Raw genomic sequence first — 18133 nt, 5'->3', positions numbered from 1 at the left:
CGAGAGAAATATTGATTAGGTTTTAATTTCTCCCTTGCATAATCTCTCTTATTCGGTTGTTTAGAGAGAAAATTGGGTATCAATTAATTCCTCCTAACACGATTTTTCACTAAATCAAAATGTATAGAGAAATTTAGATACCATTACAATTGCTTTAGATACTCGAGGAATTAAACGTTAACAAACAATATTTTGTTATTGACCCTGACATTAATAACGGACAATAAATAAAATGTTTCCAGTGTGGGCGGCCAATTGCAATTACTAAGGGTGCCCAGAGGAACCAGTAGATGGGGTGCCTATAGTATTTGGTAGGGTGCCTATAGCATTTATAGGGTGCCTATAGCATTCATATGGTGCCTACAACATTTTGGCGGGGCACTTATATCACCAGATGCTAGTAGTTTTAGGGCGCCTTTAGCAGTTAGTGTGGGTGCTCGTAACATTAATTTTGGATGCATGTGACATCATATTTGGGCACCTATAGACCTCTAATTACTCATTTTGGAGTATTGTATCTACCTCACATCAATGTACTTATTCTATTTGTTAATGCATGAATTGTGAGTTATTATTGAATGCTTTAATTGGGTGTTTGAAGGCACCGCCGCATGTTTCTAATATTACATAATGCACATATGATTTTTGGTTTATTGTTAATTATGGTAATTTGACGATGATTTCATGCGTATGTGTCATTTGGATTATTCAATCTTTAGTGCATATAATATCTATGTTGATATTTGTTTCATCTGTAATTAGATACATGATCAAGTGATTATATGTCAATAATCATTAAGCATAAGGTTTGGTTATTTCTTAATCTTGCACAAAATATTATGATTTTAATTTGTCAAGAACTTAGATGGTTGTTGCATTAATTATGGGATTGAACTGACATGTCACCAAAGTGATCACTGTCGGGTAAAATACCATAGTTGGCGTAGATAAACATGTCTTAGTCCATGTGAAGTGTCAAAAGGAAAGTTACTTTGACAGGTCTAAGGGAAGCTTCAAATTGCCTTATGACTAAGATATGTGATATATTTAGGTGTCATGCGAGTATTGTGTCGATCCAAAGAATCACTTGGCAGATCTTGTATCAATATCAGAAAGTATCACTAGTAAGTTATTATCTCTGTCCAAAGACTAGGTAGTAATGTTACACTTGATATCCTGAAATTGGCCCACAAATTGCAATATTTGTTCAATTACCTAATTTTTATGCATGATTATATTGAACTCTTGTATGAGCATGTGTGTTTTATTGTCTTTTGTATTTAGTATCATCTATATCTACCAACATAAACAACATTCCGGTGCTTAACGGCACTAACTTTAAGAAACGGAAGAAGCACGTGATGATTGTGCTTGGTTGCATGGATCTTGACATTTCCCTTAGGATGGATCCCCAATGCCTCTGTCCAGCTCAAATACTAATGAACAGAAGGTTGCTATGGAAAAATGGGAGAGATGTGATCGGATGAGTCTGATGATCATGCAAAACTCAATTTCAGACCCGATAAGCAGTGGACTGACTAAGGCGAGTGCTAAGGAGTTCCTCAAGCAACTCTCTGATCTCTTTTCAGCGAGTGGGAAAGTGGAGACAAGCACTACACTATCTAAGCTTGTCACCATGCGGTTATAACGGTAAGGGGAACATAAGGAAGTACATTTTGGATATGTTTAACCTGGTGACCAAACTCAGGGAACTAAGACTTGTATTGTCTGAAGACATACATGTTTATTTGGTCCTCATATCTCTTCCTGCTCTTTATAACACACTTAAGATCTCCTAACTCTCAGAAGGAGAAGTGGAGCTTGAACGAGCTCATTGCACATTGTGTTCAGGAAGAAAATAAGATTAATCGGGAAAGACAGAAAGTGCCAACCTAGCATCAACTTCAGGAGTAAAAAGGCTGAATAAGCGAAATAAGGATAAAGGTATAGCAAACACAATAACTTCACAAGACAAAGGCAAAAAAAATTTGGATTCAAGACATTCATGTTTTTTCTGCAGAAGGACTGGTGTTGTGAAGAAAATGTGTTATGAATACGCCGATTGCCGTGCTAAGAAAGGTTTGCCCCCACTATTGAAAGCCGATTGATGGTGAAAGATACATCTCTGTGGGCTGTAAAACAACCTTACAGTGGAAGCAATTGGTGTTTTCTTTATTCTTAGTTCAATTATGTACTGATTGTTATTTGAATTTAGAAGAAACTTTTCAAGTACCGTCATTCAGACGGAACTAATTTCTATTTCTTTTTGGACAAATTTGGTTTTAATTGTTCATTTAGATTTAGATCATTTAATACTTCTCTAAATCCTAATACTGGAGATTCTGGTACTTAAATTGATTAAAGATATATAATCAAACACCATAAAGGCAAATGTGGAGTCAGTCAAAGATATTTGTGGTTCATTCCCTTAGGTATCGTGGAATGACAAACATTATCTTCTCTGCTTCAATAATGACTCGTTGCATTAAATTAGAGGACTTTACTAGAAGAAGTTTGATCGCTCAAACAGTCTTTATTTTTAATTAGAGGACTTTAAGTTCGTCGAGGATGTTGATTACAGTGGGAGTACTCAAAATAAAGGGATTGTGTTTGAAGACGGGTACACAAATATTCGTCCTAGAGTCACGACTAACAATAACCAATTTTTTTTTGTTACTATTATTGTTCAGCCTGTGAATAATTTTTTTTTTGATCATATACAATCATGTTGGTTAATCCCAGATTTGGTGAAAACCCCTTTTCTCGTACTAGTTAATGAAGCACCTCTAAAAGAAACAGAGGAATAGTTAGAGAGATCTGTTTGACATTAACGACCTTGAATTAAGGAACTACTTAGGAGATCCACTATGACTTTGTTGTCTATCTTAATGAGCACAATTATGACTTAAGGTTCGAAGTATTTAACTTCTTTTAATGAAGTCAAAATGAGCTAAAAAATCTGATGATTGGATTGAGGCCATGAAAGGAGTGTTGAAGTCTTTGGACGACATTAACATTAGGATCTTGTCGAGTTACCTGTAGGGTGAGATCAATTGGTTGTAAATGAATTTACGAAACAAAAAAGGATTCAAAAGGTAACATCGAAAGATATAAAGCACGTCTAGTCGCCAATGACTTTACTCATAAGGGAGGAATAAACTTCGAAGAGGTATTCTCATCTCGTCTGACTTTACGAAGAATTCTCTAAGCCTAATAAATTGTACCAAAATTTTGATGAGGTCGTACCTCTTTCGGTTTTATGAAGAAAATAGTATCGATCAGTGCATATATCTCAGGATCAGTGGGAGCGAATTTATGATCTTAGAACTGTATGTAGGTGTGATTCTACTAGCAAGCTGTGATATGGGCTTGTAACATTAGACCAAGGACTTTCTCTCGAGCGAATTTAAAATGAAATACCTTGGAAATGCTTCTTATGTTTTGGGTATCAAGATTGACCAAGATTGTTCTTCAGACACTCTTAGTCTTTCCCAAAAGGCCTACATCGCTAAATTTCTCTGTCGCTATGGCATGGAGAAATGTTCACCAGAAGATACGTCAGTGGATAAAGGCGATAAGTTTAGTTTGCTCATACTTTTGAAGTTCGATTTTGAGAAGAAGTAAACTGAGATAATCCCAAAATCGTATGTGGTTGGAAGTCTCATGTATGCACAAATTTGTACGTGTCCGGATTTGACACTTATTGAAGGAATGTTGGGTAGATATCTAAGTAACCCAGACCTAGACCATTGAAAGGTCCTCCAACGGGTTATGAGAGAACTGCAAAGAGCGAAAGATTACATGCTTACTTTGAGGAGAAACGATCATAGAAAGATCATGGGTTACTTCGATGCATATTTGCTGGATATCTTTATTCTAAGAAATCCAGATCAGGTTACATTTTTGTGGTGGTTGGAAGGGTTAATTATTGGAAAGTGTAAAACAATCCCTTATGACCTTCTCGACCATGAAAGCAAAGTTCTTAACATGCTTTCAAGCATCAATCATGCAATTTGGCTTTGAAATTTTGGTCTTTAAATTAGAAAGTGGTCGGATACGTAAACCGACCAATGAGAATCTAACATGACAATTAGGCAGCTAATTTGTACTTAAATAACAACGAAAGCTTTTCAAAGTCCAAATACATTGTTATTTAGTACCTTGCGGTAACAGATAACATTCAGAGTCTTTTGGTATCCATTGAGAACACAAACTATAATATGGTGAACCACTCACTAAAGATTTACCGCCTAAAGTTTTCCATGAGTTTGTGGTTTTATATAGGGATTCTAGGATCCCATTGATTAGTGAGAGTTTGTTGTCTTATTTTTCGGATCCATTTGGTTGTGCTCAGTAAACATTTTTTATTTTTGTATTGACCTTACGTAGTTTATGAAATTACGTATTTTTTTTGGTGCTCTGAACATAAGGATATCAACTTTCTATTGAGGACACCATTGGGAGAAAGTTGGACTCTATGGAGTCACTGGATTAGTTGGAAATAGACATGTTTTAGATCACATTGCATGCAATTTCCAAGCTACACATCCACACTTCATCTATGTTGTTAATAACGTTAGTAATGTGACCATTAAAGGTCTAGTCATGAACTAATGCGACGAACGCCGTTTTGATCCTTTGCTAATGTGATTAATGAACCGGATTGTACGTGATATCTAAAGTCGTGAAATAACAATTTTTGTGCACACTAAGGTTCTTGTATTATGTGATTCAGGAAACATATAAAGTCCAAGTGGGAGATTGTTAGTATTTTTAATACTAATGACTGATGTGGACTAATATATGTATTAGTTACATAGTACACGTTATATCACTTAAAGGTCCCGAAAGGTGATCTAGTTGATTTATACATTATGGACCATAAAATATCAGTTTAAAGTATGGGGAACATATTATCAATATGTCATGTGTAGAGCCCTCAAAATAATTATCAAAGAATAATGGGCTCTTTATATTAATAATTACTTGGATAACTGCTAGTAACCACTTATGCAGTTCTCATTTTATTTAGGACAAATCCCTAAATCAGGGAAGAGAGACGTGATCTCTCAACCCCCATTTTTGAGAAATCAGAAACAACGTCCATTCTCAAGGTTTAGAAGATCTTGTCCAAAAGTTACGAAGATTTTGTCCAAATCTTAAGGGTAATACTGAAATCTACTGTATCTTCAAGTTATGGATTCGGGTAAGTACCTACAACCTTTTACATCTTTTTAATTCATCAAATAGACATCTTGGGTTACTTTCATTATTTGTGTTATTCATAATTTATATGCATGAGTAGTGAAATTTCCAACACTTAAATCTCTTTTTTACAACAAAGATAAATATTCATAAATAATTACTAACCTTTGGAAGTACACAATAGAAAAACACCATTAAACTAAAGAGTCTTGTTCTATTAGATTATATCTTTAAAAAAGCACATCCTCTTGCAAAGGAACCACCAAGAACACTATCCCAAAAAAAGACCTCGTGTTACTTCAAAGAAAGCATTTTCTCTATCTAACCCTTTTCATATTGAGTACTAACTCAAGCCAGGCTCAAGCCCAATAAAATATAATTTGGTTTCTGCCCAATTTCTAACACCCCTTATACAAGGGAAATTTTATAGACAATGTCCAAACTTGTTAAGACAGTGTATTTTGCACCTAAGACTTGGTCAAAATAAGTTGACCAAATATGGTTAGAGGCAATGCCCAAAATTGAGGGTGTTTATCACCTACCTCTACTCTTTCTTTTTTTTCGGCAGAAGTCACCAGCTGGTGAACTTCACCCGATGATCTTAAAAAAAATTCTCTTCTTCTTGTTCCTTTCTTCTCCTCTTCTTTCTCTCTCTCTCTAAACCCTTCTGCGAAGGGGTTCCAACTAAATCGAATGGGTATTTCACGAGGTTAGGGTTTTACAGTTTATTTAAGTCAAATGAATGCTGCAATAGTACACTTCAATCTACTAACATTACTGCTAAATCTTCAAGTCCATGAAAAGAGCTCTCCATATAAGAGCCTCATAAATGTATCTAGTTTCAAGCCATGAAAAAATCGTACACACTGAGGACTAGTATTGTTTATAAATAAAACTCCAATTTTCTTTCAAAAACGAAAAGTCGAATTTATCAGAACAAAAAAACTAACTTCTAATGAATCTAAATATTACATAACTGGATTATCGAATGCTTCAACAATGAAATCAAAAGTGGAATGTGGGCACCTAAATTCAATCTAGAGGTTCTAAACTAAACCCAAAATCAAGATACTGATATAAATTGATAAAACGAACTAGTAATCAGCAATGTAAGGGTATATTAAAAAATTATGTTTGAGATTGAGGATTGTGTCTTCATCTGAGACCATAATGGCAGGATGGGTATTGATATATGTGTTAATGAAGATTGTGTGAGATGTGGATTCTAAAGATTAACTTCCTTTGGCCATTAAAGGAGCAGAAAAGGAAGAAGGAAGAAAGAAAAAGTTTTTTTTTTTTACTTTTATTATGGTAGCCGGCTGATGAGACATGAAAATGTCTCATCTGAATCTCTTAACTAGGGCTAGTTAGTCCAATTCGAGCAGTTACTCTGATGAATTACTTGTTTCTCTTTCTCATGTGTGTTTACGGAGTTCAGTGAAAAATATGGATAAAAACGGGAGAAAGACGAACCTAGGGGTATTTTGGTAATTTAGAGATGATGGTGTTCTGGAAGTTTTAGTACTCGGATGAGAAGTGGGGTCCATGACGAGTCCGTAGGCGAAAACAGAGGTCAAATCGATGTTCAGGTGGAGAAATTAGAGCGGGTCAAAGTTTAGGTAAAAAAGAAATCACTTAACTTTTTGCTATAGGACACGTGGCGCTAATTCAGTGGGGTCCCGTGGTAATCTCTTACAATGTCCCATGCTACATATCATACTTCTCTTTGGTAGCCAACGAATGAAAACAGGAAAGTTCCCATCCATCCTTATCACCCCTTTCTTTTAATATTTAAAGAGTTAATTCCTATATGGCCTCCTACATTGTGACCAGCTTCCTTTATGGCCCCCTTTTTTTCGTAAATTCAAATATGGCCCCCTATTTTCAAGTAAATGTCATTACTACCCTTCTTAATTCTAAATTTAAAACATTTAAAAAAAAATTATTTCCACCTCACCCCTCTCTCTCTCCACCTCATCTCTCTTTCCAACTCACCTCTCTCTCTTTCCAACTCACCTCTCTCTCTCTCTCCAACTCACTCCCCTCTCTCTCTCCAACTCACCTTCATCTTCTCCGATTAAGGTCGCCGGCCGGAAAATTTTCCGGCCGGCGAACTCAAAAAAAAAAAAATTTCCTCTCATCTCTCTCTCTCTCTAAAAACTCCGGCGAAGGGGGTTTCCCTTCGCCGGAGCCGTGAACAGACCAGATCGGTCTGTTGGCGAGCAGACCTCTAATGGTCTGTTCGTGAACAGACCAGATCTGGTCTGTTCACGAACAGACAATTAGAGGTCTCTGGTCTGTTCACGAACAGACCATTAGAGGTCTGCTCGTGAACAGACCGATCTGGTCTGTTCACGGCTCCGGCGAAGGGAAACCCCCTTCGCCGGAGCTTTTAGAGAGAGAGAGAGAGATGAGAGGAAATATATATATTTTTGTTTTAGAGGTTGCCGGCCGAAAAATTTTCCGGCCGGCGACTTTAATCGGAGAAGATGAAGGTAAGTTGGAGAGAGAGAGGAGTGAGTTGGAGAGAGAGAGAGGTGAGTTGGAAAGAGAGGTGATGTGGAGAGAGAGTTGACATGGAGAGAGATGTGTGGTGGAGAGGGAAATGAGGTGGAATTAAGATTTTATTTTTATTTTAAATTTTGAAAAGGATTTAAAGGAAGGGTAGTAATGACATTTACTTGAAAATAGGGGGCCATATTTGAATTTACGAAAAAAAGGGGGCCATAAAGGAAGCTGGTCACAAAGTAGGGGGCCATATAGAAATTAACTCATATTTAAATGACCCTTATTAGTTTTTCTTATTCTTAGAAAAGGAAAGGGATATCTTTTTGAAAAAGAAACAGAGAGGGAAACAAAGTTTTGAAAAAAAAGAAGATATAGAGAGACCTCAATTGATATCTTTTGGCCGAGACATTGAAGCTGGATATTCCCCTATTACTATTTTAAGATAAAGATTTGATTGAGAATGATAGTTTCTGAGAGAAAGAAGGGTTCTACAGAGATTAAGAGAGGATATTCTTCTCTCTCTAGAAACTAAAACAGAAATTTGGAGAGCAAGATTAATGGAAAAATTAATTCAAGAAAGAAGGAAAGATTTCATTCGCTTGATTCTTAAACAGAGAAAGAGGGGGTTCATCATCTTTCTATCCTAAGTAAGGGAACCTTTCAAAATAGATTTATGGAGAAAAATCAAGAGAAGATTTAGAGAGATTTCAGGAAGAAAGGTGAATTCAATTCTTCTTCTTCTCTCTATATAAACACATAACAGAAGCATCATAAAGGGTATCTCATCTTTGGGGAGATTATCCTCTCTTGAGCTTCATGATATAATAGATAGACAGAGAGAGACAGAGAGTATTGTAGAGAAGAGAATATTATTTCTTATTCATCTATCTTTTCCTTCTTCTTCATCTTCTATACTTCTCTTTTTGTGAGAGAGAGAACAGTATAGAGAGAGCTTTATAGAGAAAACAGGGAATGAGAGGAAGTGAGTGAGAAACAAAGATTACTGTGGAGAGAGAGAGAGGTTCAGAGAGAAAACAGAGAGTGAATAAAATTGAGATTGAAAGAGAGAGTGATTTGTAAAGTGAGTGATAAATTGTTCTTTTCAATTTTTCATCTTATATGATATTTCTCTTAAATTTATGTTGGTGTTGATCTTCTGAGTTACAAGATTGAAATAAAACAGAGAGAGAAATTAGTTGAGGAAGACGAGAAAATCCGTGGGAAAATTATTTTCTCACAGAGAAATCGTTTCCGAAAAGACGAGAAAACTGCTCCCTTAGGGCGTGTTTGGTTGCCAAACGGGAAAATCAGCAAGAAACAGTTTCCAGAGAGAGAAAGTTTAGTTCTTCTCCTTTTTCTCTCCTATTTAGTTTTAATCTTGATCATGATTAGCTAAGATTCTTTTTCTAGGGTTTTAGGATGAAACTCATACTTGAACCTTTAGAGACATATTTTTTATTTTGTTAATTTTCTTGATTGATTTTATTTTCATTGTTTATACTTTTAAATTTGATATATCATGCTTAGGTTAGATTCTTTGATTATATATGCTTATTGATTGATAAACAATAGTTTAGAGATTTATTTTTCGAAATAAACAATTACATTGTTATAGATTATTGGTTTTAAACGACAATATCTTCCGGAATTAAGATAGTTCATTATCTGAAATTCCGAGTTATAAAAAAGGAGAATTGACTAGTTAACTATTTGTTCTAAAGATGATTTTATGTGGTAGATTCTGAAACCCTTAGACTTCTCCCCGCATTTGAGTTCATTATTATTTGTTTTCGTATTTTATTCTTTAATCACCAAAAACCAATTTTGAAAAGAAAATCGTGTTACTTCTAAGTATTAGGATAGGTTTCACTTAGTCCCTGCGGATCGACCCGGTCTTACCGAAATTATTACTTGACGCCCATATACTTGCGGGTATAGACCTTTTAGGGTAACCTTTCAGGCCTATCAAGTTTTTGGCGCCACTGCCGGGGACTAAGTTATTATTTTGTTCTAATCTTGGAAAGTTTTTATTTTTGGTTAGTTTTGCATTTTTGAATACTTTGACTTGCTTCTTTGTTTTTGGTGTGTAGAACACTAAGGAGCTGAAGAGGAGGCGCAACAAGGAGGAGGACCTCAAAAAGAAGAAATTTACAGTTTTTATTTTTTTCGTATTTATTTTGGTGAGAGAGAGAGAGACTTTAAACTTTTTACACTTTCTTCTTATGTTTTAAGTTTTGACCCTAATTTAAAAGGGCTAAATTGTAATCGAAACCAAAGAAGCCTCGGGTTCGAACACTTGAGGAAAGAGTGGCCCGGGTCGTCTACAAAGGTCGTCGCCCGTCTTGAACGGGAGGTAACTTTCTCTCACCACCCACGAATCCCCTGTCAGTGGGTCCTTGTGTGTGTTTTGTGTGCCTAATTGATTTGACGAACTATTTAGTTTAATTGTCTTTAGTAATGGCACAAACCCCATTACAAGATAGGAGCCGGATTTCATCACCGATCTCTTGCCCATTTAGGAAACAACGTTGCGAATCCCAAACCTCACTTAAATTAAAATCTGGTTTAGACATTGCCTTAGGGTTTCGAGGTCATAAGATCTTTGAAACAATTAAAGGACTCGATTTTTATTTGGGCATTCCAAAAAGGGAAGTGTCACTCAATTCTTTAAAAGGTCGCCTCGAGAAGAGGAAACGTTATCCAAGGTAGGACGATTATCACAATGTTCATCGTTGGCTGTCTCCAAGAATCGTTTGACCATAGTACTTTGACGGAGTAACCCTCATAACAATTATAGTTCAAGCTTTGTTACGAAGTAGGAGCTGTCTAGACTTTTAAGTGAATTTGACCAACCTGTTTGTCGTCTAGATTTTGTTTAGGCTGCTTTGTTGAGTCAACTTGATTGTGGTTGTTTTCCTTCTAGGATCTTCGTAGTACTTCATCGGTTTTCGATTTAAATTAAAAAAAAAAAAAAAAAATTAAATTTTAAATTTTTTTTTAAAAATAAAATAAAAAAAATAAATACTTGAAAGGTAGATAGATAGATCATTGTCCCAACATAATGACAGAAGTGATGAGAGATCTTCAAATCTACCATGGTGGTACTTAGCAAATTGTCAGAATAGTGTTAGTCATCCTAGATACAATGTGCATAATGATGGTCGTAGGGATTATTATCAACCTCGAGAAGGTTATGAACCATATTATAGATATCCTGACATATCATCTTACATGCATTATAGTAGAGAGTCTTATGCTCCAAATGTGTCCCAACCTCAATGGGATAACATAGAAACTAATGACTCTTACATGCATTATAACGAAGAGTTTTATGCTTCACACGTGTCTCAACCTCAATGGGATAACGGTCAAACTGTTGACTCTTCATCTTTTACATCATCTTTAACATCATCTTCATCGGCCCAAACTGTTAGTGATCTTCAAAAGAGTATTTTCGAATTTTGTCAGATTTTAGAAAAAAAGACTGAAAACATTTGCAGAACTATAGAAGAAATACTCAGTAGGAGAACTAGTACTATAGAAGAGGATTCCAGGACAATATAGAGTAGAGTACACAGTACCCTGTGTATGATGATGAGGATACATTTTTAGAGGAGTATAGTTCTCCCGAAAATATCGTTATTGAGCCCAAAATCTCAGAAACGATAGAGCCCAATATTGAGATATACTCTCTTTGTACCGAACTTGAAATCCCTTCAGGCCAAAATGAAGAGTCTGCTAGAGTTGAAGATGATGAGAAACCTAAACTCCCAACTGAGGATGATGAATCACGGTTGACCGATTTGTTAAATGAGTGTAATGACCCATCTGACTTAGGCGATGATCTAGAATTTTTCGAGGACCCTGATTACATCGTGATAAAAGATATTACAGAATGTTTATCCGACCCAACTTCTAGGGACTGTAGTCTGATAGTAGGGTTTCTCCATTGAAGGAACCCGAAGCACCTGTTTTAGAGAAACCTAGTTTAAGTTCGGGTGTCATTGATAGTCATCTAGATACTTTTGCATTTTGTCCTTCAGATACAGGTGTAGATTTTGAAACACTCGCTCCCTTTGTCTATCATCCATATAAAGACCTTTTTTATGCGGTTGGTATTCTCTATGGTGTAGTACCAAACTTAACGACCTTATTGTCGTCTAAGTTTGGGGATTGCCCTTCTTTCTTGATAGTCTCACTTACACTATCACCAAATTACTCAAGTGTGAGACTATCGTTCACTGAAAATTTTGTGTTTGGGTGGACCCATAGATGTTTCGATTATTGGTTTACAGTTAGTCACATTTCTGTAATCCCGTAGGTTAATTCTTTCTATTTTTTCGAGTCATTTGTTTTGTCTGGCTGAAGACATTAAACTTAGCGCTTTCTGCGAGACAACCCACGGTTAGGACGTTGGAATCAGGTAATATCTTTCCCTTCACCCTGTTATTTTTTGCATAGTTGTTAGTCTTCGAGCAAATAAAACAAAACAAAAACCTACTCACTTTCGAAGGAATCCCGATTGCATTTAGCGTATGCAACAAGCCTTTAAACCCTTAGGTTACCCCTAAAGGACGAGTATTGTCTCGTGAGGGTTTCGAGTGAATACACCCACAAAATTCAAGATTTCCAAGAGACAAAAGAATTCAACTATCGATGCAAATAAGGTGATGATTAACAAGTGAGAATCTTGAGTATGTCAAACATATGAATCAAACCAATAAACACAAAAGCATGCTAAGAGTCTCTGCACTCATAATTTCATACTTAAGTGCAAGTGTCCCATCATCATGAGCATCATCTAAGTCTAAAGTAACAAAACTTTGTTTCCTATCATATCACATTTCGCCTCGACTTTGGCCTCACGGTCATACGCTCTTAAACATGAAATCACTCAAAATCGAATCATAATGGTTCACTCTCATGTGTGAGCATGGAATAAAGGAAACTCAACACATACAAAATTAAATGAGGATAACAAGTTATAAAACGAAATGATCTCTTAAGAATGGAAATAACCACTAATGGAATGGGGAAGCTCACTCACCCTTCTCACCCACTCTACTCTCTAATAATGTCTCCTAAAGGTCAACGGATACAAGTGATGGCATGAAAGATGATGAAATCCCGAGAATGTCGGCGCCTTCACCGATAAAAGAACACTCAAACAACCTTTAAACTTGACTTTTTGCCTTGAATACTTTATTTATTCCAACACTTTCATAAAAACTCAAAAGTTCACATGAACTTTTACACCACAACAACTTTCTTTCTTCTTTTTTTTTTTTTTTTTTTTTTTTTTTCCTTTTCTTTGCTTTTTTTTACACACATAACCAAACACCAAAAACAAAAATACAAACTAGTATTCTCAACAAATCACTTTTATCTTCCACACTTTGCTTTCACATTCTTTCTTCTTTACTTCTCATGCTTTCATTCTCGGGAGTAGTATGATGAATGAACGGGTAGAGTATCCGTTTCCCTAAAGTTAACACCATTATTTGGTTTCATGGACTACAAGAGTGACGTTTATTCGCTATCATGATGTCACTCCTAGTGGCTGAGGAAGTTGAGCTCATGAGATCGTCTAAGCTCTTTTGAAAGTTACGAAGTTAAGTAGCTCTTCTATCTACTCGGAGTTAGCGCGGAAGAGTACACTCAAAAGCAATAGAAAGGCTCAGATATCTCACATGGGTTGAAGTCTCCACTAATGACTATTTTAGGTCACTTAGAAGTGTTCCATCTTCCTTAAGATGCTACTCACATGATAAGACACCAACACCAAAGGACTTAACATTCATGAAAAGACTAAGAACATGCATAAGATTTATCAAGAAAGAACCACATGCATCAACATACTTAAGAAAACCACTAGAATCATACCAAATCTACCCAAAAATTTTCAAATTTGGTCAATTTGTTGAACCCTCTTGTCTTTTGAAATCTAAGGTCATGATGTCATGCGACCAAAAGGTCATATCCCCATCCCCAAACTTAATGCTAACATCGTCCTCAATGTTCTACGCATCTACTCACCAAAAGATAAGAGGTACAATATGTTAAAGAGAAGAGTGGAAGGATATTACCATAGCCGGAGAAGATAAAAATTGCTACTACCAAGACTTATGTATTCGAGTTCCAAGTTGATGATAAATACATCGCCATCCCCAAACTTGGAACGAACCACGTCTCAAAAGTACACAAAGTGAAACGCTCCTAACACATCAATAAATAGAATAAGAATGAAGCATAAGCATGACCATATAAGTATAAGAACACTCACGCGGGATCACTCGATTGCATCAAGCTATGCAACTAGCCTTTGAGTCTCTCGTATGAACGAGAGCACGAGTTTTGTCTCGTGGAGGGTTTCCAGAGATGATACCCACAAACATCAATTCCCATCTCAATCCATTCAACGATCATAAAGCAAAAGACGAAAGATTTGGGGATCAATCGAAAGAAAGATATATACAGGTGCTAATCGTCTCACAATAATATCAAATAGTAAATAAGTGCACGCGAGACGACAAAAGAAAAGAAACCATCCCCAAACTTAGTGGGTGCACAATCCACTAAGTAGGCATAAATACAAGGAGTGAAGACTAAGAAATCATCAAAAGGATCAACATACAAGTGTAGGGTCAAGAGGTCAGTCGAAGGCAAAAAGTCATCTGCAAGCTTAGTGGATAAAACATCCACTATGTCTATAGACGTCTTCAGGAAGACGTCTGAAGTGTCCCAAAAGGGATCAACAATTGAGTTTGAGATCATGTGGAACGTCGAACTAGGCTCTAAGAGTAATGCAGTATGCTCGGGGACCAAGTCAAGGTCCATGATTTCCTTAGGTAAATAGTCTGACAAACTATCCAACATGTCTGTAACTACTACGTCATTAATATCGTCAAAGACATATAGAGCCTCGCAGTCAGTTATAATATCAGACCTTCCTAACATGGCATCTAAGACTGACTCCTTACAAGTGTCAAAACTCGGAAAGTTCAGAATAATGTCATCCCCAAAGTTGCTCATAGAGCCATCATTTTGAACATCAAAGTCTAGTGTAATCCTACCATGGTGAGACGTCAATGGTCCAGGGAACGAGCAATAAGGGTCATCGGTTAGTTCGTGCTCAAAGGGTCTACCAGGAACATCTTCGACATTCAAATTAAGATTAGGGTTAGGTGTATTACCCTCACCATCATTCCTAGTCTCCTCTTGAGTTTGGGGTGAGCAAACCCCTTCCTCATCGACGATAGGCTCCGACTCAATTTTATCAACAATTTTAAGGATCCGTTCCGTGATCTATGTTATATCTCGATTAAATCTAGTCTGGTACTCCAAAAATGCTTGAAGACGATCTTCTGAAGTCTCCTCGTAATGCGGTACATGAGTATAACTAGATGGAGACTCTTGCGGAACATAGATCATAGGACAATACTCGGTCAACTGATTTAAGCTCGCACAAATGGCACAAACCGGGTTAATGGTCTCCATGGTCCTTTCTTCACTACCTTCATGTAAATACATAGACTCGACTCTTTGAGTGGAATCGTCGAGTCGGAAATTTCCATCACTAAATGGACCGTTCATATATGCTTGTCGAAAATCACGAAGACTTCGACGTGGTCGATCAATGGTAATAAAATTATGGTCATCATCAAATGGAAAATTCCTATGTGAAGGTGTGGTCATCCCAAATGCTTGTTGATAGTCTCTAAGACTCCTATGGGGTTGGTCACCCTTATGCTCATAATCTCTAAGACCATATCCATCTCTAGCCTGACCGTCTCTATACATCTGTCGGTATTCACCCATGGTCTTCCGAGGTCGGTCAGGTTCAAATCGCATATTCCCATTACTAGTCGGGTCGTGCCTATATGAATGTCTATTGTCTTGGAGACTTCTAGGTGGTCGACTAGTATTAATGGCATGGGTATCACTGATGTAGTCACCATCCTCATCGTAAGGCCAATCATTATGATAATGTGCAATTTGTACCAATGAGACGATACTATGCAACTATGTTCAATGATGATAACACACAAGCTATGAATGCAAACTAACACTTTCCAACCAATTGAACACAAGTAAGAAAGAGAGAATAGAATACAATACTAGCGAAGGCCTCTTGCTTCGTTCTGCTTCTCGCTTTTCTACCCTTCTTGATTCCTTCTTTTCCTCCACTCCTTGTCTCTTTTTAGCTCTTTTCGATAAAAAGGTACCTCAAAAGAACAAGGAAAAGTAAGAAACTACGAAAATAAAAGAAAGTAAAACGTCTAAGTAAGCAAACAACACTAAACTAATGAACAAAAACAGACAACCGATATCCAAACTACTAAACCTATCCCCGGCAGCGGTGCCAAAAACTTGATGCACCCGAAAGTTTGCACACCCAAGCGGAGGTATCAAGTAGTAACCGGCAAAGCCGGAGTCGATCCAAGGATAGGTTGGTAGTCTGATTATCGGGAGAGTCTAGCCCATCGGTACAAGTATCACAAGCTAAACTAGACAAAAACGAGAAAGAACAAAAATAAACGGGGGTTTTTGATATGAGAAGATAACTAAGGAAATAACTAAACTAAAATGTAGGGGAATAACCTAGTGTATCTCATACACCTAATTGTATTAGTGTTGGTAGCGGAATCTCAAACATCATATGTTTAACACTAATCCAGGATCTATACATGAACATACCAATGAACTAGATTGGAAAGAAGATTACCTCTTAATCGCTTTCCCACGAACTAAATTCCGATCAGTATTCGGAAGATAAGAGCTCCAAGTGTAGCTCCTCTACTTGAGACACCGAATAATGACTTGAACTCCCTCCTTTCAGTCAGCTAGGACCTTCTTGAAGGTTGAGATGAAGAACTCCTTCTTCTTGACTAGATACTTGAGAAAACTCCTTTTCTCTCTCTCTCTCTGAGATGTATATTCTGAAACTCTTTCAGTTAACCCTCTCAGTTGTTGAGAATTCAATCTCTCCCTTTAGGTTGTATAATTAGGTATATATAGAATTCCCTAGAAGAGGTATTAGACTCAAACTAGGATTCCATAAACCTAATTAACAGGCAACACCCAAAATACCCTCCATTGGGTCACTTTAGTGTGGCCGGCCAACATAGCCCTTTATGGGCTTCCTTGGCCGGCCCACTTAGGGCCTAGCCGGCCATCACATGGCCGGCCCTATTGCCTTGGCCGGCCATCACATGGCCGGCTTCCCTAAAGCCACTCCGGGCCTCCCTTTTGGGCCCGGACATGTTTATCCCTTTCGGACTTCTCCGAATCTTTCTGGACTTACCAATAACGGATCCAATCCACTTATTTGCCATTATCCATCTAGTCAATTCTCTCCGTTCAAATCATTATTCTGTTGTGTAACCCTTGTAGGATCCGGTCTATGTTAGCCGCGAATCAACTCTTGATTCGACGATCGTAGTTGGCTTCTAGCTAAGCATTACGACCCCTAATTGGACCGGACTAATGATCTTCCGAATAAGGTCATTAAGATCCTAATAGCCAAATTGCACGCATTGCATCCTTGGTCGAAGGACACTCCTTCGGAAGGATACCATTCCTTCAGACTTCAGGCACCATATCCTTCAGTCTCCCACTTGTACTTAGAACAAGTGCAATGCTCGATTCCCATGTTTTTTCGTATCTCATCTGATATGTCATATTTATCAGACTCTCTTGATCCCGAGAACAACTTCCAATCCAAACGATTAACTCTTAATCCGTTTGAGCACGGCCATGCATTTTTCAGTTGTTTCTCATCAAGTGGCCCGGAGATACTTTATCCTGATTTTACTCAGGAAAACATAATCCATTCTTGTACTCCCACTCAATTTGATGTCTATCCTGTCTCCCCCAGTATGCCGCTTTTATAACCACTTTTTACGGATGGCGTTTGACGGTACCAAAGTTCGACATTCCTTCCATAAACTGAGTGAGTACTCATGTTTTGAGGAATCTCTCCAATTTGCTTGAATGAGAGTTATGACACCTTATAACTTCAACTCTTGAAGTACTCTCATTCGGTGGGTTTCCAGTGTATCATCAACTCTTGATATACACCCATGAAGTTGACCTTTGAATACTCCTATTCCCATAGCCCAAGAAACAGCGCTATCTTGTCAATCACTCATGCTAGTCTTCATAAGTCATTATTGTCCAACTAATGACCTGGACTAGGGATATTAGGATGATGTGCTTCCATGTTCACTTAGTAGGGTTTCTTTCATTAGATCACGTATCTAATAAACCTACCTGGAACACTCCATCCTTTTGGACTGTCGTCTAAATTCTAAACCACAATTTAGATGACGAAATAAACCCAGTTTATTTCGGATAACAAGAGTTTGTAAAATTTGAGCACCCGCGTGAACTCCTTCACGTTCTCAATTTTACAAGTCTT

The 18133-nt window shown here is 37.2% G+C and overlaps 1 long non-coding RNA gene across 1 annotated transcript in view; it reads left to right on the top strand.

Annotated features, from left to right (window-relative positions):
• The window catches only part of LOC147567830 (uncharacterized), a 155892-nt gene that overhangs the window by 123245 nt on the left and 14514 nt on the right, over window positions 1-18133 (top strand). Inside the window, exon 2 of the long non-coding RNA XR_015237919.1 lies at window positions 15579-16118. This is a non-coding gene — a long non-coding RNA (uncharacterized LOC147567830). The remainder of the gene's footprint in view (window positions 1-15578; window positions 16119-18133) is intronic.

The sequence above is a fragment of the Eschscholzia californica genome, unplaced genomic scaffold (assembly GCF_041429995.1).
Source record: "Eschscholzia californica isolate CP2 unplaced genomic scaffold, dmEscCali1.0.p SCAF_1, whole genome shotgun sequence".
Taxonomy (NCBI): Eukaryota; Viridiplantae; Streptophyta; class Magnoliopsida; order Ranunculales; family Papaveraceae; genus Eschscholzia; species Eschscholzia californica.
This window is presented reverse-complemented; position numbering and strand designations above follow the sequence as displayed.